The sequence below is a fragment of the Carcharodon carcharias genome, chromosome 2 (assembly GCF_017639515.1).
Source record: "Carcharodon carcharias isolate sCarCar2 chromosome 2, sCarCar2.pri, whole genome shotgun sequence".
NCBI lineage: Eukaryota > Metazoa > Chordata > Chondrichthyes > Lamniformes > Lamnidae > Carcharodon > Carcharodon carcharias.
Genome location: NC_054468.1, coordinates 53,203,842 through 53,230,715, shown reverse-complemented (window position 1 = coordinate 53,230,715; position 26,874 = coordinate 53,203,842). Strand labels below are relative to the sequence as shown.

Here is a 26,874-nt window from a genome sequence, read left to right as displayed (position 1 = left end):
TGGGAATATAATTGTGTTGTCTGTCTAGCTAATGTAATGTTGCAGTCTAAAGTTGATATGTATTTGGACGTTTAAATACTTCAGTGATTGTTACAAAATCTGTTTCCATGCATATTATTGGACTTACTGGCTGTGGCTTAGAAATATGGTTTAGTTCAATTTAACTCGATGGCAGATTACAGTTGTAGCCAGCATTCAAGCTGCTTTGCTCCTAATTACTCTCTAAAATATCTCCTTTACATTAAGGCCATTAATGTGTGTGAAATTCATTTGCACTGGGAAGGAAACTCTGGCAGGATTTATAACAGGCAACTGATCTGTCATGGCCCATTTTGAACCTCCTATTGAAGTTGAACTTTACCCCAGTGATTTCTGATCAATCCACTCTGATATTGAAAAGCTCTTGGAAATTGACAAAGGGTAGGTGTGTCCTTGGCTTCATAGATACCAGATAAGCTGCCTGATGGTTAGCTTTGGAGCAGTACTTGGCCTTTCGGCACCTTTTGTTTCTGCTAAGATGGAGCAATATATTGCCAGACAGTGCTGTATTTATTGGTCAACTGAGAGCAGGCAAATGAATCATGCCTGCAATGTGAATGAGAGTTTTCTTCCTTTTGTACCCATTTTTAAAAAAACATTAATGCATGACCTTTTATAACTGCCGCAAGTGCCTGTTATGTCAACTTGCAAAACAGCTGGTTTCAGTCACCAGATTTAAAAATAAATTATTTGTTTTAGCTTTAATGCTCAAAAAGAAAATAAGTAGATAGGTATGTTTGTGTTACATCTGACAACAAATTTGAGAGGTATAGATAACATTCTGTAGTCTTCATGAAGTAAAATAGAATCTTGAATAAGAAAATCAGGCAGGATTGAACTTTGATCACCAGTCTCCAAGCTGAGTGTTTCCACATAGACTGTAAACAGTAAAGAATGATGTAAGTACAATAGAATTAGTTTTTTTTTATTTGCTCCTGGGATCTGAGAGTCGCTCCAAGGCCAACATTTATTGCCCTTCCCTAATTGCCTTTGAGAAGGTGATGGTGAACCGCCCTCTTGAACCGCATAGTCCGTGTTGTCTAGGTGCATGCATAGTGCAGTTAGGGAAGGTGTTACAGGATTTTCATCCAACGACAGTGAAGGAAGGTGATATGATTTTAAGTCATTGACTTGAAGCGGAACTCGCAGGTAGTAGTGTTCCCATGCATGAACAGCCTTTCAAATATAATTGCTAATACATAAAATATAAAATCTGCAGATAAAAGCCTATTACTACATGATTAACCATTTCCTCCTCTCTGTTATACACATGCTGTAGCAGCAGTATCCCAGGCAGTTTATAACTTACAGGAAGGATTTACAGGATTTTTCCCCAGTGACAGTGAAAGAAGGTGCTATTATTCTAAGTCAGGATGGTGGGGGACTTGGAAAGGAACTTGCAGTTGGTGGTGTTTCCATATTCTTCCAGGTAGCAGAGGTTGTGGATTTGAAGGAGTCTTGGCAAATTGTTATAGTGCATCTTGTGGATGGTACACACTGCTGGCAATGTGTGCCAGTGATGGAGAGAGTGAATGTTGAAGGTGGTAGATTGGGTGCCAACAAGTAGGACCTATCAGGACTTTTGGTCAATGGGTTAGAGAGCAAGTACTTTTTGAAGAAATTTTCTGCATTTTAACAGCAACCCTTAGTTATTTACTCTTATAGACTGCTTGGAAAAGTGTTTCGTACAACAAATTGGAATTAGAATTGGATTTCTCAAGATTCAGATGTATCCAGTCATATGATTAGTGCAATAACATGTATTTTAATTTTCAATGGGGTAAAAAGCTTGTGTCTGAGAATTGTCAGTTGGAAGAATGAAGAATTCCTTCATACTGCCCCCCCTCTCCTCCCCAGCTATGTAGCTATGTCTGTAACCTTACAACTCAACCATCCCAGCTCTTTCCCTGATTCTGGGAACATCTCTCTTTCCCTGATACAGGTCTTCTGTAACTTAAGGTGTCTAGGTTCCCCCAACCCTGGAATTCCCTCATTAAACTTCTCTACCTCTCCACTTCCAATCCTCCTTTAAGGCTTTTGGTTAAACCCAGCTGTTTAACCAATCTTCTGCTCACCCCCTCCTAATATCTCCTGAGACTAAAATGAGATAAACTGCTTTTTAATGACTATATGGATATTCATCTTTCTATTCCTCTGACTGCAGTCTCTTGTGCACCCTCCTTTTATTTGTCCCTCTATTGATGGTTCTGCCTTCAGCTACCATCAGCTGAAGCCATGGATCGCCTTCCTAAACCATTCCACTCCCTACTTCCTGTTTCTCAATTGAATATCCACCTTAATGTCCACCTCTTTGATCAAGCACCTTGGAACATTTTTCTAATTTAATTAATTTATGATTAAAGATGCCAAATAAATGAAAAATGTAGATTATAGTCAACATGATGAAATTAAATGTTCTCCAGTACGTGAAGATTTTATAATTGTTTGAATTTCTAGAAGAGTTGTCTTGTTAGAAAAGATTTCATGGCAAAGTAAAACTTGAATCAACCAAAACACAAAACTTCCATTTAGTGCCTCCTTACCCAGTGAAGACATGTCCCATAAATTGCTGTTGCCTTCCTAAGGCACAATGTTGGCTGCCTACTACATTGCACAACTCTAGCTAGACAAATTGAATTGTTGCTTTAAACATTGCTGTGTAAAATGATGCTGTGATTGGAAAAGAAATCATGCTGTACATTGCTGAGTTTTCAGCCCAGTGAACCCTGAAGAACAGTGTTTCTCTTTTCAGCTCATATCTAATGATTTGCAGTGCTGAGACATTCAGTCCTGCTGTTCTGCTTTATTCTGCCCTTACTATTCTAGTCTGTTTCTTGAAGTTGCCTTCTGGGGGCTCCAGGTACAAGTGATATGGCAATCTATGCTAAGCCATTCTTGTACCCATTCGACCAACGATTTCATGAAACAAATGCCAAAGACCCAAAGCAAAAAGAATGACTGTGTTTGAATTCAGTCAGACTGAAAGCCTTGTCTAATGGCTTTAATGTCCCTAATTGAATTGAATTTTGGTAGTTCCAATCTGGATTCAAATGGGCATTGGCAAATAACATTGATAGATCATGAGGATAGATGGTATGCTAATTTGAGAAACAATCATGCTAATGAAGTGATGGGTTAAGGCAATTCTTAGATGCAGTAGAGTGGACTCCATGATCGAGAAGTACTTACTATTTCTGTTATATGCCCAAAGTTGAACTATTTCAAACGCAATGCTAACTTCTCTTCTGTTGATGAGCGTAAACATTAACCAAGAAATATATAAATCTATCAGATTGTTTCACTTAATATAATTACTTATTTTCCTCCTATCTATGCTAAGCCAAAACATATTAGGATTTATTGCTTCAAATGCTGATCAAGTAGGTTTTGAAACATATTGCCCTGGTCAGATCTTACTAGATAAATTTCATATTTAACAGGAGCTTTCTGTGTATAAGGTATATGGAATGCATCAGACGAGAACCTGAAATGTTTGTCGCAGAGTATTTGAATCATGCAACCAGCATGTGCTGATGTACAGAAGGTAGATTTGTGTATTTTCTGTTTGTTTCTTAATTGCAAGCAGTTCATAGAATCATGGAATGTTACAGTACAGAAAGTTGCCAGTTGGTCATTGAGACTGCCCTGGTGTTTGCCTCCAACCACTAAGTCTTAATTCCACTCTGCTGCTCTCTCTCTCTCCATGCTCTTCAATATTCATCTTTATTAATCAACTTTCTAATTTAAATAAATTTGTGGACTCTTTCATCAGGGGCTTTGTGGCAGACAGCTCCTTATTCCAAGCACTGTTGTGTAAATGTTATTTTTATGACCTTGTGTTAAACTCTTCATGATTATCTGAATGTGTGCTTTTTTGCTCCTGACCACTTTACTAACCTGCCATTAGTCATATGAGTTTGGATCCATGTTAAACTTCTCTTTGGCTACCCCTTAATCTCAACTGCAGTAGAAAAAGCCTTAACAAAAACAAAAACAGAATTATCTGGAAAAACTCAGCAGGTCTGGCAGCATCGGCGGAGAAGAAAAGAGTTGACGTTTCGAGTCCTCATGACCCTTCGACAGAACTTGAGTTCGAGTCCAAGAAAGAGTTGAAATATCCAGCATGATGCCACCACCAAACACATCTTCCCTTCACCCCCTCTATCGGCATTCCGTAGGGATCGCTCCCTCCGGGACACCCTGGTCCACTCCTCCATCACCCCCTACTCCTCAACCCCCTCCTATGGCACCACCCCATGCCCACGCAAAAGATGCAATACCTGCCCCTTCACTTCCTCTCTCCTCACCGTCCAAGGACCCAAACACTCCTTTCAAGTGAAGCAGCATTTCACTTGCATTTCCCCCAACTTAGTCTACTGCATTCGTTGCTCCCAATGTGGTCTCCTCTACATTGGAGAGACCAAACGTAAACTGGGCGACCGCTTTGCAGAACACCTGCGGTCTGTCCGCAAGAATGACCCAAACCTCCCTGTCGCTTGCCATTTTAACACTCCACCCTGCTCTCTTGCCCACATGTCTGTCCTTGGCTTGCTGCATTGTTCCAGTGAAGCCCAACGCAAACTGGAGGAACAACACCTCATCTTCCGACTAGGCACTTTACAGCCATCCGGACTGAATATTGAATTCAACAACTTTAGGTCATGAGCTCCCTCCCCCATCCCCACCCCCTTTCTGTTTCCCCCTTCCTTTTCTTTTTTTTCCAATAAATTATATAGATTTTCCTTTTCCCACCTATTTCCATTATAAAAAGAGAAAAAGAAAAAAAAAATATTTATTTATTTATTTTTTTTACATCTTTTATGCTCTCCCCACCCCCACTAGAGCTATACCTTGAGTGCCCTACCATCCATTCTTAATTAGCACATTCGTTTAGATAATATCACCAACTTTAACTTTAACACCTATGTGTTCTTTTGTATTATTGTTGTTGACATCTTTTGATGATCTGCTTCTATCACTGCTTGTTTGTCCCTACAACCACACCCCCACTCCACCTCTCTCTCTCTCCGCCCCCCCACACACACACCTTAAACCAGCTTATATTTCAACTCTTTCTTGGACTCGAACTCAAGTTCTGTCGAAGAGTCATGAGGACTCGAAACGTCAACTCTTTTCTTCTCCGCTGATGCTGCCAGACCTGCTGAGTTTTTCCAGGTAATTCTGTTGTTTTTGTTTTGGATTTCCAGCATCTGCAGTTTTTTTGTTTTTATCTCTAGAAAAAGCCTTAACTTCTCAAGTCTCTTTTTATAAATGTTACCCCTTCCCCATGGGTCTAGCGGATTTATTCTTTTCATTAATCCTTACCTGATATCTCTGTGTTGATGTGCCCAGGTGATCCAACAGCCTTAGATGCAAGAACAGGAACATCTGCTCTGTTCGCTTCCTGGCGAGAGTCAGATTATTAAACTGCCAATATAGTTGAGAATCTTTCTTCGAGGTAGTCTAATATGCTATTATAAACTCAAAAACGATGACCAAGTGCTATTTAAATTTATAAGTAGGGAAGAAGTCTGATTCTTTATAAATTAGGGATGAATATGTTGCAAACTTGTAATTTTGATGGTATAGCACTTTACATATGTTGGGATGTGTCAAATCTGCCTTTGGTTTCTCATGTTTTACACACATTCAAAATTGATTTTTGACATCTGTTAGTTGAAGAACAGAATGCTTCTATAAGTTGATCTCCTGTATAACTGAAGTGATGACATCAGTCTATCTGCCAAAATTCTTGCATTGCTTGAATGATGAATTTATTTAGTATTTTCCAAACCATGAACATAATTCTGCAAAGTTATTTACTAGAAACAGTGGGCAGAATTTTGCCCTTGGTGGGTGGGCGGACGGGCCCCACCGGCTCGGCAGCGGGCAGGCAGCCAAAGTCCGCCGCCGAAAAGTGGCCCACAGTCATTTTGAGTGGGCGGGCCAATTAAGGCCTGCCCAGCGGGCTGCCCGACCGGAAGCTCTATGCGCTTCCTGTGCGGGGGAGGAGGGATTCCCCGTCTGTCAAAGTGCGCTCTTTCGCACATGCGCGCGACAGAACACACTGCTCCCTGAGACCAGGTGCTGTCTCAGGGAGATTACTGACAGGTAAAAAAAAAACTCCACAAAAGTAGAAAAATATTTAAATTATTAACATGTCCCCCTCACGTGACAATGTCACACGAGATGGGACATGGTTAATAAGAAACACATAAACTTTATGAAACTTTTTAAAAACTGACATGAAACCTCATCCCGCCAGTGGATGAAGTTTCATGTATAATCAGGAACCCGCTAGGGCTCCTGGCCTGCCCGCCAGCCTTAATTGACAATTGACAGGTCGGCCGGCGGACAGCCGATTTCGCTGTTCGCCCACCTTCCTGAAAATTTAAAGGGACTGGGATGACATCGGGCATTCCTCCCGACATCATCCCGTGTCATTTTCCCGTCGGCGAGTGGGCCCCGCCCCCAAATCGCCGACGGGAAAATCTTGGCCAGTATGTTGCATCATTTTGCTGCAGTAACCTCTATAAATTCTGAAAGCAGCATAAGTTTGTACATTTGTCCTGCTGTTGGTATGGAAATTTAGTGTATTACACTTTTAAAGACTAGACCAAAAGCTTCAAGTGATATTTTGCCTTTATCAATAATTGGTGAGTACAGCTGAATCCACTGTAGTAGAAACTATCTTTGGGGTCATATAGAAAACTAAATATAGAAGGAGTTAGGGATCAGCATAGGGCTGAATTTTATGATCCTCTGACAGCGGGTTTGAAGGTGGGGGCTCATAAAATCCAGGGCATGATCTTCCCACTGCCTAACCGCCAGGCCTCAAGTATGTGAAATTTTATGGGGGATGGAGGAGTGGCTGGCAGCCCATCCTCCCTTGGACCTTTGAGGCCCTTACATGGCCAATTAATGAAAACTTAAGGGCCTCATCTTGCTCCAGCTGTCATTTTGCCAATGGCAGGGGGAGTCCCATGCTAAGCAGGTAGCCTGACAGATTTTACTGGGCAGGTTGGTGTCAGACTAGATGTGGGAGGACTTGCTTTTTGTGGGTCCCTTGTGCCCATCGAAGGCAACCTTCCTGGATCACACATCCCCCTTTAGCTTCCCCCTAACCTCCCGAGCCCCGTTCCCCATCCCTCATACCCCTCACTCCTCTCACAGGGGCCTTTCCAGCTTGACCCTGGCAAAATCCCCCCAATGCCCCCTCTCTTACCTTGGTGTCTGTCTCCAGTGACAATCTCCACTGGGGCCTACCTGTAGTCTTAGCAGTGGCCACCGTTCCCACCTGGTGCTGCTGGGGACTACAGAGTTGCTGGCTATCTGATTGGTTGGCAGCTCTCTGAAGCTGGGCTTCCTGTCTCTGAGGGGAGGAAATTCCGCCTCCAACCTATTAACAACCAGTTGACCTTTAAATTACAGTGGGACAGTCATTCTTCCCGTGGGCAGGCGCTCTACCGACTTTTCAGCTGGGGGGCAGGAGCCACAGTGCTCTGTAAAATCCAACCCATAAAGAATGCTGTTTGCATCGTCAACTCTATTATGGTGCATCAATATAGTGCTGGATTACTGAACTTGACAGCATTGCACCAGTATGTCGATGTATGTTATTAATGAAATTCTAAGAGATACACAAATGAAGTAAAGAAAACCAAGATGAATAAAAAAATAAAATTCTGATGCTGTGATTTGTTTTGTTATTACCTGACCATTATGACTTATTGGCTTGCAAGAATGTGTTGAATGTTAAAATACAGATTCATGCATTTCTTGTTAAACCTGTGAATCATTTTTATTTTTGTTGAACGTTCAGATTAGGGAGGCTGCTTAATTATGTAATTTCTAAACTTTGATTTCTGTAGGTACAAGTCAATGAAAATATCACATTTGTAAGAAATATTGCATGTATCGTCATGTAAAAGTATTATATTTTGGGAAATAAAAGCCCAGATTCTTAAGGAAATAGGTAACAAAGGCAATTTGTTTTGCCTTGCATGACATTTCAGTACACAGGAGATCCTCAAATGTTGACAGCTGTCTGAAACTTTGCAATAGGAATTGGTGGTGAATTGCTACCATACAAGTGACAAGGGTGAATGTACTTTGCAAAAGAGAGAGGTGGGGGTCTCAGAAACAGGAACTTTACAACAAAGCGCTCAAAAGAATGATGTGAAAAGGAGCTCTGAGCACTGAAATCATGGCATGGAAATCACAAAATCTGAGTGGGGGTTGGGAGAAATTGAGGTCAAACCTGTTTAAGTGGTTTGAGGAGCACTTCTGTGCAGCCCTTCCTCTGTTGGCATGCATTAAAACAGGGACTGGCAGGATGCCATTCTTTGCTGGAAAACAAGCCTGTTCTACCAAGTTTGTGGCCAATGTAATGTATGCATGCTTGCATGATGCAAGAGTACTTGCCATGGAGCTGCTGTATGTGAAGGCTCACAATGTTGTTTGTCTGAGATTGATTGCATTATAAAATTGATAACAATAGTAAGAAGCAGCTGAGGATTGAAAACGTTGTCTTTGGCCTAGTCTCTCTTTTTAGCGGAGGGACTCCTCCCCCTCCACTAGAGGATTGAGATGCTACTCTGAAATTCTAGATCTGTTTCTGGATGGGGTGACCAGCCGTGGTGCTTGACCCTTTTGTGCAAATATACCCATCCCCTAAATTTCAGATAGAATTGACACTGGAACAGACATGGTTGGCTGAAGTTCTGCTGCACTCCTGAGGCTGCAGTGGCCTAACTAGAATTTCCAAGTTCTAGTCATGCGGTGTGCATGGCAACCAGCATACTTGAAGAATGGACCAGATGGAGAATGAGGAAAGGAGCAGGGAGGCAGAAAATAAAATGGTCTGTTGTATTAACATCCTCAATGCCATAGTAAAGAATTGTTGATTACTCCTTATGAGTAGCTGTTGACTTTTCATAGCTCCAGTAAGTAGAGTGCTGCCATAAAAAGGGAAAATACATTGTGACAAAAATACATTTAATAGTTTAGCTTTGGTGAGAACTGATGGAAGAACAAGTTCTTTTTGGTTCCAGCACTGAGGTTAGGAGATTTGTAGCCTTAGAACCTAGTCATTCTGTGACATGGTGAGTCTATTTAGTGCAGTGGTCAAGAGGAGGTGGATAGTTCTTGTGAAGCTAAAAGCTAAACTGTCAAGTGAATTTAGTTTGTAATTTTATGTTTCAATTGGATGTTGCTGATCAAGTCTCTCAACCATGATTTATAAGGACTCGGAAAATGCAGGACTGACAGAGCCAAGTCTGACTAACTGATCACAAAAGTGAATTCTTCTCAAGTGCCCATACCCTCAATGCTCAATCCAATTCACTCTCAAACGTTTCTAGACTGAGTCCAATGCCATCCTGGGCAATCTATGCCATGTCCTCATCACCCTTTGTGTAAAATAGTCGTCTTGATGTGCTTCTGATGAGCGCTCACCAGTCAAATGTTCAGTAAGTGGAACCCTTTCCTGTTAATGAACATCAGGGGCTGCTGCCATGGAGCTCTCAATGCCACATGATTGCACCCTGTACTCTAGGGAAGCCTGAGATAGCTGCAAAGCCCAGAAATCTAGCAGCCTGGCTAGCTTTATCGAGGGTTAACTTCACATAATGATGAGCCTTACTGTAGAGGGCATCTGTCACCTTGTGCTGAGGGCTGTGAGATGCTGCGTGTGTCCCCTGTGAATTCCTGGAACGATCCGCAAGCAAAACAGTTGAGTGTGGCGTTATATTTGTAGAATGTGGCAAATATGATCTACCACATCTCTTGACAAATGCAGATGTGTGCAGCGTTGTCTTTCACTCATCCCCAGATAGGAAAATTGCCTGTGTGGGATGGGTCTAACCTCCTGATCCTCTGAGTGTTGCTGGGGTTCCCTGGACCTCAGGTCAGGCCTCCTCTCAAAGATCCACCAAATGGACCAGGCCCCTTCTCTGCCTTCTCAATCGGATCACTGCCATCAAGAAGGCAGCATTGAGTGCAGGCTCCATTATTCAATCCTCCTACCCCCTGTGGACTGGCAGATGCACCACATTAATGAACGCTGGCCTAATATCATAGATCTCCCACTCGCAAACAGAAAGCCAATGTCATGCCCTAGAGCTGCGTGCTACTAGCTTTTCACCGATACAACTTTGCAGCTGAGGAACAAACTCTCAAATCTAGGTGACCAAGATGCCAACCCTGGTACTTCTCAATCCCACAGAGGTTGGAAGAGGTTTGGATACATTCATGAAATGTGACCCTCACCCTACCTTTTTATTTTGAGACCAGCTTCGATCTTCCCCATGTCAGTGCAATCTCTGATCTGGTACGCTGATCAAACTCATCTTGCACTTCAGCAATGACTGGATGCCCTTTGGCCTGTTCTGCATGCCAATTTGAGAAAGCACATTAGAGGCTTTCACTAATGATCTGGCAGATATGCAACAACTGTGCTTCCTTAATGGTTGCCTGAATTTACCATTCCCACATACGCCGCTGTTAAAGCTCAAATGGAGCAACTGTATTGTGAAGCCCATGACTCCTGCAATCTCTTGTTAAAGTGCACCAAAAGGCAATGGCTCCAATTACAACTTCTCAAGGAAGTCTTCCTCTTTTCTCTCGGTTCTGACTCTATTTCAATGTTGCGACTCTAAGCAGTTAGAGGGTGCTGCCTGAAAGGGCCACTTAGCCCAGCCGCAGGCTTCTCCCACACTGTCTCAGACCCCTTCTGTGCGGATTCTTTTCTAGTTTCAATTTCAAACTGCGCAACAACTTCAGGTTTTCAGGAAGGTGGGCTGCTTTTTTATTTTGAGATCAGCTTCGACCTCCCCCCTGTCAGTGTCTGGGTCCCTCCAATTATCCTGAAACCTCACGATGTGCAGGTAGAGCTCCATCTGGTTATTTTCCAGCCTCTCTCAGTGACCCTGTATCCCATTGTAATTGTGGTGGACATTCCTGCCCTCGCCCCTGAACCCATCGCTGTTGATGTCTTTATGCCCCATGTGGACCTCACCATTTCCCATTTCGAGGCTGGTGCACGGTGACTTACAGAGGAGAACCCCCGCAGGAGACCTTCAAATATCCCCCCTTATAATGTTTTCCCCATTTACAGGCTGCAGATGCCTCCCTTAACCATGACCTGTAGCCCAGCACAAGCCAGGCAACCCCATTGCCACCGACTGTAAGACCGTGACCATGCCCTGCACACCAAGCTGTGTCTTATCCCAATTGAGCAACAGGGCTTTGTCCCTTCCTGGACCAGGACAACAACATGTGTGACACGCATGGCCCACAGAGCCCCAGGACAGCCTTTAATCTTTTCCCTTGACTGTGAAGTCCACAAAGCCCAGGACTGCCTATAATCCCTCATTCTGACCTCTTGACCCTAGACCAGAGGCAATGGCTGTCAATGAACTCTCCTGTTCCATCATGACTGATCACAACACAGTCTCCCTCCCACCCACCCATGAATCTCTGTGCAACCCATCCATCTTGTGCCACACTAACACAATCCCCAACCCCCCCAGCTTCAGCCCGCCCTCCGCCCCTCCTATTTCAAAGGCTGCGTGCATCTCTTCCTATTCATACAGTTCTATGCCCATCCACCACCACCTATGTCTGCATTCTAGTCTTCCGTGTTGGGCTCCACCATGCCCACCCTTGGTCTCCACCATGCCTGCCATTGCCCTCCGCCCCCAACCCCACCATACCCCATTGTCCCCCATGTCTCTGTTATCCATCCACCCTCCCTTCAAAGCCTACCGTGCCTCACTGACTCCCATGTCTCTGTCTTCCTTCCCCCCCCTTCCAAAGCCACCATACCCCATTGAGCCTTACGTTTCTTTCATCCTTCCCCTACTCCCCCCCACTTGACTCAATGTTGGTCTCTCTTTCAGAATGCAGCGCTGCTTGAGGGCTGCTGCACACACTGAGTGTTGCCCTCCTGGAGTAAGGAGGCACCCACCAGGAGCAGACCAACCCTACACCAACACCAGTGTGGCGTTATATTACCATTGCTGAGAAACCAGAGCAGCGCTTCTGCTGGTAGGCTTTGAATGTAGCACTCAACTTGAAGTGAGGGCGGACAGCTGCACGCCACTTGTATCCAGTCATGATTTAGACCTGTCTAATTTCCTGCTGGGGTTGCATAAGTTTGGGAGGGGAAGCATGGTTCTGGTAAGTAGCATTTTGAATGTGCATTCATGACAGGGTAATGCAAGCAACATGGCGTTCCTGACATGGATCAGTGGAAAACCCAACCCGCCATCATCCCACCATGAAAGTGGTGAGAGGAAAATTCCGAACTGATTTCTTGCAGGCGGAAATAGATTTTTGGCCTCTCTCTGAATTTTCTGCTCCTGCCTGGCATGAAACCTGTTGCTGGCGGGACCGGAAAATACTGTCCATTATTCCTGTTCAATTTGTTTGTTTGCTTCAGGATCTTGTATATTTGAATATTATCTCACCTGGCCTCCAATGAGATATTATAAATCATAAAAACATCATCATAGAAGGAGGCTATTGTGCCAGTGCACCGCTGTGGGAGTGAGTGACTTCGGGTGCTGACTTGAGTTTGTACATTGGACTCTGCCATCACCTCCCCCTCTGAGAGTTTTGTTTTGGTATTAGCACTTTCAGTTCTGAATCAGAATATTGTGGTTTCAATCATTAGTACCCCATGTAGTGCAAGATCCAGCCGAATGCAGTACTGGGGAAGTATGGTGTTAGTAGTAACAGATTTGAGATGAGATGTAAAAGTGAGGCCTTGTCTGCCTAATCAGGTAAAAATAAGATTCATGCTACTGTTCAAAAAGCTAAGGTTTTCTCAAGTATCCTGTGCAACCTTCTCTTTACAAGCAAGTCCATCAAAAACAGATTATTTTGTGGTATGTAAATGAAAGTTCTTGAATATTTTCTTCAAGTATTTGTCACAGTTTTAATGTTTATAAGATTATGTTCTGGTACTGTGTCTTTAACTTAAGGTAAAATTGAATTGTTCTGAAGCCTGCCTGACAGCAGGCCTGGAAGCTTCATTGTTAAAATTTAAAGGGAGCCTAGGTTGTTTTATTGGGAAGAAGGGGCAATGTGTTTGCACTGGGTAACAATGGCAACAGCTTGTGTGCTAACAGTGGATAGACCATGAGTTTCCAAAGCCCAATAAAAGTGTTGAGAATGTTGAGTTGTAAACAGTTGTGCTATCAACTGCCCATTTAATTCATAATAGAATAGAGTTTGGTCTAAAGAATAGCTGATTAACATTCCTACCTGGATACAAGGCCCATGCAATTCACGTTGCCATGATAATGCCATGACAGAAGGCTAGAATGCAAGTACAGCAAGTAATTAGGAAAGCTAATAGAAAGTTCTCATTTACTGTGAGCAGAATTGAATACATAAGTAGGGAGGTTATGCTTCAGTTGTACAGGGCACTACTGAGACCGCATTTGGAGTACCATGAACAGCATTGGTCACGTTATTTAAGGAAGGATGTAAGTACATTGGAGCAGTTCAGAGAAGGCTTACCAGACTAATGTCGGGAATGGGAGGGGCGTTGGCTTATGAGGAAAGGTTGGACAGACTAGGCTTGTATCCATTGGAGTTTAGAAAAGTAAGAGGCAACTTGATTGAAACATGAGAGGTCTTGACAGGATGGATGTGGAGAGGATGTTTTAGAACTGGGGTCACTGTTTAAAAATCAAGGATCGCCCATTTAAAATAGAGATGAAGCAACATTTTTTCACTCAGAGGGTTGTGAGTCTTTGGAATTCTTTTCCTGAAAAGATGATGGAAGCAGAGTCTTTGAAAATTTTTAAGCCGGAGATGGATAGATTCTTGGTAAGCAAGAGGGTGATAGGTTGTTGGCGGTAGGTGGGATGCAGAATTCTGATTTCTATCAGGTTACCTATGATTTATTAAATGGCGGAGCAGGCTTGAGGGCTGAATGGCCTACTCCTGCTCCTTGTTCATACGATGGGCTTTGAGATGGGAAGGGTACAGAGGAAACCATTGTATTATTGGTTACAGGCTTTCCTAAAATATTATTTAATATCACAGATTAGCTTGCTAGTGTCTGGGAGAGAGAACTACTGGAGGCCAAAAGTCTCCATGGTTAACTGTGCAGGAATGTGGGTGGGAGCTTGTGCTCAGATTGGAGAGACCAAATTCATGAGGAGTTAAAACACGGCTGAAAGATTTGCCTAGCTTTAGCTAGAGGGAGAAGTCTCCAGGAAAACTCAGACCGTAAAAGATAGTTCTGGAGTTAAAAGTTTCCAGGCTGGGAAAGGAAATAAACCTTTGGAAGCTAAGGATCATTTTGGACTGATTCTGGGAGAATTCAACAGGTGGAATTTTTCGTGCCTGCTGACGTCGGTGGCAATCAGCATTATCAGCGGACAATATGGTACAATTAGTTTTACAACAGGGGGAAACCAGTTCGCGATCATCAACTCAGCCCACCAACGGTGGGCTGTGTTTCCCGCCATTGAACATCGGGAACCTCATTGTAATACATCAGCATATCATTATCAGACCAGCCCATTGGAATCGTTCCGCCCCCCCCAACATTCCAATTGGATTGTCAGTCCACATCGGTGGGAAAGCACGCCGACATGTTTCACAACAGCACATAGGCGACATGCATTTGGCGGCCTGCATTTTGCGGGGAACTCAGAGGTGAGTACACAGTAACGTTGTGCCGCACTCGCCAGGGTTGCCTGCTGGACTTCAAGCTTGAGGGGTGCAGTGGTGTCAGGGTTAAGGGCAGCCCTGCCATTGAGGCAACTTGTGGGGGGCAAGGGCCTGACGTTGAACATACTGCACAGTATTTGGGGTGGGGTGTAGTGTGGGTAAGGGAAGTGGCCACACATTAGCGAAATCTACATAAAGTGACCATTGCAACTGAGACAGTTCAGGCGCAGCCACATTAATATTAGGGGGGTTGGGATTTTAGCTTATCTGCCCACTCAAGCAGTGCAGAGGCATCAAAGTGACACCAAGCGCTCCAAAGATTTTCACTCCCCGCACTCTCAGCCCCTTACAATGTCAGCATCCTGGTTTAGACCAGTCTCCCCCATGGTTCAAGCTAATAGTGCAGCTTTGTAGCGCAGATCAGGAGAATGCCTGCGCCTGAGCTGAGAGCATAGCATGCAGTCCAATGGGCAAAGCTGCCACTCATCAGTTGGGTGGACTGGGGCAGAGGTGGGTAGTGTCTCGGGCAGCCATGCAGTGCACTAATCTCTGGCCATCCAAGTGGTGGCCAGCACTCTCTGGGAATCATTAAGGGTCCTTCACACTTAACCAGGACAGGTTCTTAGTACACCCATGCTAACCACATGTCTCTCTCTTCCATCCTGCAGGAGGAGTGAGGAGTACATCAAGATCATGGAGCCTGGTGAACTCACTGATGGCCTACAGAGAGCAAAGACGACGGAGGAGAGAGCGACTGAGGTGCCTGGCTGCGCAGAGGCAGGAGCAGCAACCTCAGGAAGAAGTGGCGGCTGGGGCTCCTGCACACGCTACTGAAGAGCCACAGGGAGCTGTCACTGGTCGGCGCCTAGCGGCACTCGGGTCTATTCCTGCAGACGAGAACCAGTGTCGCCAAAGACTGCGCTTGTCTAGGGAACTTGTTGGGCACCTTTACCAACTGCTGCAGGATTTGGCACCATGGGGGACATGCAGGGCATTCACTACCAGTGGCCGTGAAAGTGACAACGGCGCTCAATGTCTGTGTCAATGGCTCCTTTTCAGGGCTTCACAGGCTGACCTCTGTGGAATCTCAACAATCCTCCACCAAAACTGCATCCATGTGGTCACAGGTGCCATCTTTGCCAGGGCACACAACTTTGTGCATTTTACCCAGGACCAGGACAGCCAAGATGCAAGAGCGACTGGATTCGCCCAGATCTCGGGTTTCCCACATGTACAGGGTGTGATCAACTGCACTCGTGGCACTCGGATCTCCTTTGCAACACGCAGTGAACTACATCAACCGCAAGAGTTCCACTCACTGAACGTGCAGCTGGTATGCGACCACCCGAAACACATCCTGCAAGTGTGCGCACGGTTTCCAGGGAGTGTGCATGATGCCTACATCCTCAGTTGGTCACAAATCCCTGGAGACTTCCAGCATCCTCTGGAGGGCTGTGACTTGGAGGACCTGGCCTGCTTTCGGGGGTCCTGCTGTGTGGCAGTGGCCTGTGGAGCTGGAGCTGCTGAGGTTACAGGAAGAGAGGAGTCGGATGGGCCGGACACTCTCGGAGTCACCTGGATGGATGGGCTCGGAGTGTGCACCTGCTGATCCTCCTCCCTCTGGGTGTCCGGGGGCTCCAGGCTGCCTCCTTGAGAAGCAGGGGTAGCTGGAATGAGATCGAGCGGTCTGGAACCTATCTGGTGTGCACACTGTTGGAGGCCAACTATGGCATCAGCGATGGAATTGAGCCCACGCAGCAGTGCAGGAGCGAAGTCCTGGACCAAGGTCTCCATGGCGGCCGCCATCCTACCAATGTTGACCTCAATGCATTGGCAAGCTGCTATGTCATCTCAGAGTGAAGGCAGATGGACATCTCCATCGTGCCTTTCAATCTGAGGAATGCAGCGGACATCCCTTCCTGATGTTCCTGAGCTTGCCTTTGCAGCTCCAGCAACTGTGACATGACCCAGTCCAGAAGCTTGTTATCTGACTCGGACTCAGCAATGTTCTGGCTTCCAGCAGTCCTCTACGTGCCAGAAACCTGGGAAGTCCCTGCCTCCACCTACTCAGGATCAGAAAGTGCGATGTGCTCACCAGATTGTGATTCTAGGCTTATTCTAAAGCTGGATCCCACCAAGGTGTGTGTCTCTGCGCTGGTGGTGGGCATGGGTGAGCGCTGTGATGGGAACTCAATGAGGGTGCCTCCAGATTCCTCTTCAGAGGTTTCTTTGGGGCTTGATTCGAAGCCCTGGGTTGTGGACTCCATCGGCTGTTTGGCAGAGGTGCCTGCAAAAGCTAGGAATGATAATTATTATATGGCAGTGGCCTGTGAATCAGGATACATCACTTACAGCATGGTTGTCTGATGGACGTTGTACTCGTACTTGCTAGGGAACCACCAACTCACCATCAGCACAGGACCCGTCCAGATTGTCACCAGCCAGCTGGATGGCTCTGTTTTCAAAGTCCGTGAGGACCTTGATTTCAGGCATTTCGTCACTGATCTGCGACCGCTCCCTCTTGTTGTGTGCCAGTTTGTCCTACATTAATAGAGATGGAGAAAGTGTAAACAGGACGCCTGCCAGGCCAGATGATAAGTATGCCTGACCTGTGTGGGTGGTGAGTGGTCCCATGGACGGGATGAGGACAATGATGGTGAGTGTGAGAGAGTGAATGGTGATCTCCCTTGAACTGGCAGTAAATGAGGGCCCTGAGGGTGTGTGATGGGTTTGTGAGTGTGTGAGTTGAGAACAGTGATTTTGTCTGGCAGAACGGAGATCATTCATCCTTTTGCGGCACTGGGTGGCTGTCTTCTTTTGAAGGGCGTTCACACTGACCACTGCTGCCACCGTCAGGTTAGTGCTGTTGCTGCCCATCCTGTAGCCAGAGCGGGAGTAGAAGGCATCTCAGCGGGCTTCCATGGCATCCAAAAGGCGCTTGAGGGATGAGTCGCTGAACCTGGAGGCTGCAGTCTTCTTCAGTTTCAGGGTCCATGTCATCCATGCAGCAGTGGTGGCCTGGAAGCTCTGAGATGTGTGCTTGCGACTGGACTTTAAATATGGCACCCAGCGTGATGCAGCAGCGGGGTGATGGCGGGCGGGCGAATGAGAGCCCACCCACCTTGAAAATGGCGTGTTTCCCAGGAATGTGTAAATAATGTGGCGTGTTTGGGATGTGAAAACCCGCCATCAGGTCGGTGGGTAAAATGTTGCTTCCTGCCTGCTACCGCACTTAGTACAAATCTGCGACGATTCTACCCAATATCTGCTTAAAGGACAGTGTAATCTATACCTGACAAAGATTTTTCTCAGTTAAAAGTTCTGTCTTGTGTTTAAAGTATAAGTTGCCTATAGACATGGCGTTTAGTCAATAGTGCTTTAGCCTGTTTGTTACAGTAAATGTCTTAATATGTGCAATCTTGTGTCATCTGTTCAGCTATTAACTGGAAGTTTAAATTTCTTTTTAAAAGTTTCTGGTATATATGAGGATTGTAACATATTTAACTAACCCCCTGTTCATTAGTATTAATTGACTTCAACACTCACTTATGGTGAGGCATTCTAAATTATAATAGCCTTTTGTTTTAGCTGTCTTAGGTTCTAGTGAATACCACCCCAGATTTTCAAGTCTGTTAACATAATTCAACAGTTTTTTGAAATAAAAACAGAGAATGCTAGAAAAACTCAGCAGGTATGACCCTTCTTCAGATGGATTCATACGGACTCGAAACGTTAACGCCGTTTCTCTCTCCACAGATGCTGTCACACCTGCTGAGTTTTTCCAGCATTTTCTGTTTTTCAGATGCTGATTTCCAGCATCCGCAGTATTTTGCTTTTAATAGTTTTTTGAACTTCCTTGGAGTATTCCTTCAGTCCTCATTCAGCACTTTCACCCTTCAGTGATGTTGGAAAGGAAGTTCTGTATTTGAAAGACATGTGTTGGTGAAGAGGGAAGGCAGGGATATGTTTGTAAAGAATAAGAGCATAAAAGAGAAAAACCTGCTGGGATCAGGTCAGCTGTTTCCAGTTACATTTATTTAAAAATGCATCTGGATAAACTCATACAATTTAAAAAATGAGCGAGCAAAAATTATTCTAATGAGAAGAATACAAATAAACATTGTAAATTTGGTTCACATATTTTTATTGCGTCCATTCCTTTCATCATGGATTTTACAGATCTGCAACCATAATATCTCAGGAATACAGCTGTGCATGAAGAAGTCTTTGTAGGAGGGGCAGGGAGAGCCAAAATAGTCACAAAAACATTTGCATTTAGAGATTAAAACCAAAGTGTTTAGTAAATACTTCAGTTGACCAAGTGACAATCGAAAGCAATTTTAAATCTTGTACATATTTTAATTATTTGGTTGCATTAACTCTACAGAAGAGCTTTTTGTATGAGTTTGTGTAAATGAGAATGTTAGAATCACAGTCACATCATCACAGTTAATTGTGTTTTGTGTAATTTACAAGTTGTCGCCTCTAGATTACACACGATTGACGAATCATTGTTGACCACATGTTCTCTGAAGTGAAAATAAGGATGCGAGTTTGCAAGTAATATTTAATTACCATTTTTACCCATCATGGTAGCAATAGGAGTGTGACCATTTGATTCAGCCCCCTTGGATTGAGGAGGGATTCTTACCCTTAATTCAGCAAACCTTTGCTCAAAAACCCTTGTTCATGACATCCCTGTAAACAGTTTTCTTACCCTTGCTTGTAATGGTTTTACAGGTTATAGAATGACAGATGGCAGCATGACTGTATCTCTGCCCCCAGCAGCCTGGGCTCTTCTGCCCATTAAAATGAATGGGTGGAAAATCTTGGGCTGTGATTCCATAATCTTGGACTGTTTGTACTTGATTATGTAGATGATAAGTAATTACCTCTTTTATCCTCATTTTTCCTGCAAGCATTCTTGTTTTTCTTCCTTCTGTTTAGCCTTTCTTCATTCCTTACATTCTCCTCCTCTCTTTCTTTCCTTACGCCTTCATTTTATCTTGCCCTTTCACTCATTCGTTCTCTCTCACCCTTCTCTCTCTCATTTCACTAATTCCTTCTCTCTTTCCTTATGTCTCCTTCCTTCTCCATCTCTCTCTCTCTTTCATCTTGCTTCTCCCTCTCCTTGCTTCTCAGTGCCTCTCTGCTTCTTTCTCTCTCTCCAGTTAGGAACATAAGAACATAGGAGATAGGAGCAGGAATAGCCATTTGGCTTCTTGAGCCTGCTTCACCATTCAGCTAGATCATGACTGATCTCCAACCTCAACACCATTTCCTTGCACTGTCCCATGTTGCTTGATATCTTTTGCTTTCTAATAATATGATAAGGCAGGTGGTAATTTCTAGGCTGACCAAATCCCAAAGGGAAATTGGTCAAGCTATTACAGCGATTTGCAATGTGTATTTTTATTAAGAGAAGGTATGTGTACTGAAGTCAGAAGTAAAGATTCCATTATCACTTTTGGAGATTTTAAATATTAAATTGAAACATTTACTAACAAAAGTAAAGGAAACTTAAATACACAAGATTATAGTTGCACAGTTAAATTTAGTCTTACAACATTTCCAGAAATATTTCTACTTGGCTATTCTCACAAATAAACACCCTTATCTATAAAACATTCAATAATATTACTGCAAGGCACCCACTGTTGCTATTGGGAAGGCATCTCACAGGGCTTCTTTCGCTCTCTCACTTGACAATGGAAATACAAGGCTTGTAACAAAACCTTGCTTTCTAGAACAACCAGGCACTTCTCCAGGGTGGCTAAAGGTTGCTTCCTTCACATCTGTATTTGCACTGCACACTCTTTAAGATCTCACATGGCCACACACCATACAGTTTTGAATTCTTTCTCAAGTATAGTTTTTTCTCTTTTATCTTTAATCCCATTGTTCTTAACTTTCTTTGGAAGTTACCTTTCATAGAATATCAACATTTTTCATGTTATCTTTATGGCCTCTACTTTCAGGAAACATACCTAATAACTTTGCTTTATTAATGTATGAACTTTGCCAGTTGTAAAACTTCTATTTTCTCTCTTTGAAATTCAACAGCTAAAAATTCAACTCCTCATTTATCTCATAATGCAAATTCCTATTCATGTATTTACTTGCATCCCATCTTAGCTTGTCCATTTCCACTTCAAAATACCTGCTTTTACACCTTGCAGTTTGACTATCTTCAGTTTAAATATATCAATCATACACACATACACAAGCACACACACAGCCCCACAAGCCTGCTTCACAGTACCGCACATTAATATTGGAAAAGTTATATTTTCTTTACACTAACCTCCTATTTGGGACCTTATCGAAAGCCTTCTGAAAACCCAAATACCCCACATCCACTGGTTCCCCCTTATCTATTCTGCTAGTTACATCTTCAAAAAACTAATAGAAAACGAATCAAACATGATTTCTCTTTCATAAATCCTTGTTGATTCTGCCCAATCCTGCCATTATTTTCTAAGAGTGCAGTTATCACATCCTTTATAATAGATTCTATTATTTTCATGACTATTGGTATCAGGCTAACAGGTCTGTAGTTCCCTATCTTCTCTCTCCCTCCTTTCTTAAATGGTGGGTTATATTTGCTACCTTCCAATCTGCAGGAGCTGTTCCAGAACCTATAGGGGAGAATTTTCTCCACGTTGGGTGGGCTGGGCGGGAGCTGGCGCAGGCGGGCACGCAGCCAATCACCGCCCGTGATCGACTGTGTGCCACCATTTTACGTGGGCAGGCCAATTAAGGCCCACCCAGCGTGTCGCACACCCGGAAGCGCTCAGTGCTACCTGTGCGGGCGGGGGGAGGAGGGAGAGTCGGGGCCTGCGCTATTTTACACATACATGCAAAAGAGTGCAGAAATCTCCATGAGGCACAGAAAACTCCTCAGGGAGATTACTTTAAATTATGAAAACATTGAAAAAAGGAATGAAAAAAATTACCCAGACATGTCCCCTCATGTGACAGTGTCAATAAATTTTAATAAAAATTTTTATTAAACTTTTAAACACTTCATGAAACCTCATCCCACCCGTGGATGATGTTCCATGAAAATGTGAAGCCCGCCAACCTTAAAGTTGGACGGGCAGCCCTGACAATGACTTTAATGAGGTGATTAATGGCCTTAACATGCCTTTGACTTTGAAGATTGGAATGACGCACGCCCGACGCCACTGTGTGTCATTTTATGCATTGCCGTGCGGAGCCCCCTCTCCCCACACGCTGACCAGAAGATTCTGCCCATAGAATTTTGGAAGATGAACATCAAGGCATCTGCCATTTCTGCAGCCAACTCTTTCAACACTCCGGGATGTAGATCATCATATCAGGGGATTTATCAACTTTCAATCCCATTAATTTCTCTACTTTTTTACTAATGCTAATTTCTTTTAGTTTCTCGTTCTCGCTAGTCTCTTGGTTCTCTAGTATTCCTGGAAGTTTTTTTGTATCTTTCTCTGTGAAGACAGACGCAAAGGGTGGAATCAAAGTGTTTGTCTAATTATACTTCCATTTCCCTATTCCCTGTTATAAATTCTCCTGTCTCTGCCTGTAGTAGGCACACTTTGCTACTCTTTTCCTTCTTATATACCTATAGAAGCTTTTACTTGATAAGCTTGATAAAACTTATTTGATAAAACTTGAAGTTTTTATGTTTCTCACCAGTTTACTTAGATTTTCTATTTTCTCCTTCCTTATCAGTTTCTTGGTCCTCCTTTGCTGGATTCTAAAATACTCCCAATCCTTATGCATACTGATTTTTGGCAACTTTATAAGCCTTTTCCTTTGATCTAATACAATCTTTAACTTCTCTTCTTAGCCATGGTTGGATCAGATTTCCTTCTGGGTTTTTGTGCCTCAAAGGAATGTAAATTTGTTACGAACGTATGAGCATACATATGAATGTATAAATTAGGAGCAGGAGTAGGCCACTCAGCCCCTCGAGCCTGCTCTGCTATTCAATAATATCATGGCTGATCTGATTATAACCTCAACTCCACATTCCTGTCTACCCCTGATAACTTTTCACCCCCATGCTTATCAAGAATATATCTATCCCTGCCTTAAAAATATTCAAATACTCTGCTTCCACCACCTTTTGAGGAAGACTCACTACCCTCTGAGAGAAGAAAATTCTCCACATCTCTGTCTTAAATGCGCGCCCCGGTATTTTTATGCAGTGACCCCTAGTTCTAGATTCTCCTACAAGAAGGAATTCACCAAGGCTCCTTTGACAGCACCTTCCAAAACCATGACAGCTATCATCTAGAAGGACAAGGATGGCAGTTGGATGGGAACACCACCACCTGGAAATTCCCCTCCAAGTCACTTACTATCCTGATTTGGAAATATGTTGCCATTCTTTCACTGTTGCTGGGTGAAAACCCTGGATATCGTTTCCTAATAGCAATGTGGGTGTACCCACACCAAATGGACTGCAGCGGTTCAAGAAGGCAGCTCACCACCACCTTCTCAAGGGCAACTAGGGATGGGCAATAAATGCTGACCCAGCCAGCAAACCCACATCCCATGAATGAACAAAAAAAAGAGGAAACATCCTTTCCATATCCACCCTGTCAAGATCTCTCAGGATTATTTATGTTTCAATCAAGTTGCCTCTTACTCTGCTAAATTCTAGTGGATACAAGCCTAGCCTATCCAACCCTTCCTTATAAAATAACCTGCCCATTCCAGGTATTAGTCTAGTAAGCCTTCTCTGAACTGCTTCCAATGCATTTACATCCTTTCTTATAAAAGGGGACCAGTACTGTACATAATACCCCAGATGTGGTCTCACCAATGCCCTGTATAACTGAACCATAACCTCTCTATTTTCGTAATCGACTCCCCTCACAATAAATTATAACATTCTATTAGCTTTCCTAATTATTTGTTGTACCTGCATACTAACCTTTTGTGCACCAGGACATATAGATCCCTCTGCATCTTAGAGTTCCGCAATCTCTCACCATTTAGATAATATGCTTTTTTATTCTTCTTGCCAAAATGGACAATTTCACATTTTCCCACATTATAGTCCATTTGCGAAATCTTTGCCCACTCACTTAACCTATATATATATCCCTTTGTAGCCTCATTATGTTCTCTTCACAGCTTACTTTCCTACCTATCTTTGTGTCATCGGCAAATTTAGCAACCGTACCTTTGGTTCCTTCATCCAAGTCATTTATATAAATTGTAAAAAGTTGTCCCAGCACTGATCCCTGTGGCACACCACTCATTACATCCTGCAAACCAGAAAATGACCCATTTATGCCTACGCTCTGTTTCCTGTTAGCTAGCCAATCTTAGATCCATGCCAATATGTTGCCCCCTACACCTTTTATTTTATTTTCCATAAAAAACTTTGATGTGGCATCTTATCAAATGCCTTCTGTAAATCCAAGTACACTATGTCCACAGGCTCTCCTTTATCTACAGAGCATGTTACTCATTCAAAGAACTCCAATACGCTGGTTAAACATGATTCCCCTTTCACAAAACCATATTCACTTTGCCTGATTACCTTGAATTTTTCTAAGCCCTGCTATAACGTCTTTAATAATAGCTGTTAACATTTTTCCTATGATAGATGTTAAGCTAACTGGCCTGTTTTCCTTCTTTCTGATATATTTTTGAATAAAGGAGTTACATTCACTGTTTTCCAACCCGTTGGAACCTTCCCTGAATCTAGGGAATTTTGGAAAATTAAAGCCAATTCACCAACCATCTCACTAGCCACTTCTTTTAATGTTGTAAACCATGTACTAATTCTTTAAATGCCAGCCATTACCTGTCTGCTAATTTAATTTCCCTAACTACCACAGCTGATTTTTAGACTGAACTACATCACTTTCAAACTTAATGTAAAATTCTATCATATTATGATTACTCTTCCCAATAGGTTCCTTTACAATGGGATTATTAATTAACCCTTTACTAGATCTAAAATAGCCCATTCTCTCATTGGTTCTCTAGAACTGTATGTTGAGGAACCATTGCATACACATTCCAGGAATTTGTCCTCCAGAGTATTAATGCTAATTAGTTTACCCAGTCAATATGTAGATTGAATTCCCTCATGATTACTGTTTTATCCTTGTTACATGCACCTCTAATCTCCTGATTTATACTATGCCCTACATTACCACGACTGTGTGGTGGCCTATAAATAACTCCTACCGATGTTTGCTGCCCTTTGCTGTTTCCTAGCTTCACCAAAACTGATTTTACATCTTGATCCTTCAACCTAAGATCTTCTCTCACTGATGTATTGATCTCACCCTTTACTAACAGTGCTATTCCATCTTCTTTTCCATTTTGCCTTTCATTCTTAAAGTTGAATACCCTTGAACATTCAATTCCCAGCCCTGGTGACCCTGCAGCCATGTCTCCGCAATGGCATATAGATCATACCTATTTACTTCTTTTTGTGCCTTCAATTTATCTACCTTGTAGTGAATGCTGTGCACATTTAGAAAGAGTGCCTTTAATTCTGAAATAAAAACAGAAAATGTTGGAAAAGCTAAGCAGGTCTGGCAACATCTGTGGAGAGAGAAACAGAGTAAACATTACGAGTCCGAAGCTCTGAAAAAGGGTGATACAGACTCGATACATTAACTTTGTTTCTCTCTCCATAGATATTGCCAGACCTGCAGAATTTTGCCAGCATTTTCTGTTTTTATTCCAGATTTCCGGTATCTGCAGTATTTTGCTTTTATTTTAGTGCCTTTAATTCTGTCGTCTTATTATTTTCACAGCCTCTAGCCTTATCTGCTGGTGCACTCTTAAATTTGTACATTCTGTCCCTTCCTGCCACAATCAAATTATCAATTCCTTTATTGCTACCTTGCTCACTTGTCCTGTTCTCTCTCTTGAATTTATCACATCTTTCCTCACTTGATCCCCCTCCCCCACTATTTAGTTTAAATTCCCTCTATTGCCCTAGTTGTATGGTTAGGGGGGAGATAATGGCATGGTGGTAATGTCACTGGACTAGTAATCTGGAGGCCCAGGCTAATGCTCTGGGGGCACGGGTTCAAATCCCAACGTGGAATTTGAATTCAAGTAATAAATCTGGAATTAAAAGCCAGTCTCAGTAATGGTGACCATGAAACTATCATCCACTATTATAAAAATCCATTGGTTCACTAAAGTCCTTTAGGGAAGGAAACCTGCCGTCTTACATGTGATTCCAGACCCACAGCAATGTGGTTGACTCTTAACTGTTCTCTGAAATTACCACACTAGCCACTCAGCTCAAGGGCAGTTAAAGATGGGCAACAAATGCTGGCCTTGTCAGTAATGCCCACATCCCATGAAAGAAAAGTAAAATGAAAACTCACCAGAACACTGGTCCCAGAACGGTTCAGGTGAAGGCTGTCCAAATGGTACAGCTCCTACTTTCCCTAGTAGTGGTGCCATTGCGCCATGAATTAAAACCCATTTCTTCCACATCAATCTTTGAGCTACGTATTTAACTCTCTAATCTTATTTACCCAACTCCAATTTACTTATGGTTTACATAATAATCCAGAGTTTGACTTTTAAGGCTCTACTTTCTAATTTAGCCCTTTGCTGCTCATTCTCTCTAAGCAGAGCCTCCTTCCTAGTCCTGCCTATGTTGTTGGTACCTATGTGGATCACGACAACTGGACTCTCCCCTTCCCACTGCAAGTTCCTGTCCAGCCCATGGTAGGTGTCTCAAATCCGGGCATGGAGCTGGTGACTGAACTCATGCTTTCGGCTTATACAGTCCCTTCCGACCACTACATTTCTATTAATTCCCCCCTCACCCCCCCAAACCCCCACCGAGTAGCTTCCTATATTCAGTGCCATGGTCAGCTAGCTCATTGACCCTGCAGCCCCTGCTTTTGTCCATTCAGGCTGCAAGAACCTTGAACCTTGGACAATTGCAAGGGCTGAGGCTTCTTGATCTCCATACCTGCCTCACTCAAAGTTACACTCCCCTGTCCCTGACCATGGACCAAACCAGGCGACCCTCTCTGGCCTCCTTGAACAAAGTGTCCAGTGTCGCAGTACCTGCAACTCGGCCTCCAGCTCATTGACCCTGAGTCAAAGTTTCTTCAGTCGTGCTTAATTCATTAGTTATTTTAGTGATTAAATTTTAAT

At 43.4% G+C, this 26,874-nt stretch overlaps 1 protein-coding gene across 3 annotated transcripts in view; it reads left to right on the top strand.

The window, feature by feature from the left end:
- The window catches only part of LOC121290443 (inactive N-acetylated-alpha-linked acidic dipeptidase-like protein 2), a 999,957-nt gene that overhangs the window by 86,816 nt on the left and 886,267 nt on the right, over positions 1 to 26,874 (top strand). The window contains exon 1 of one of the 3 annotated variants that reach the window (XM_041210898.1): positions 12,870 to 12,929. The exons of the other annotated variants lie outside the window; for them this stretch is intronic. The gene's annotated coding sequence lies outside the window, so the exon portion shown is untranslated. Of the gene's footprint in view, positions 1 to 12,869; positions 12,930 to 26,874 lie in introns of those variants that run through there. 3 annotated transcript variants of the gene reach the window in all.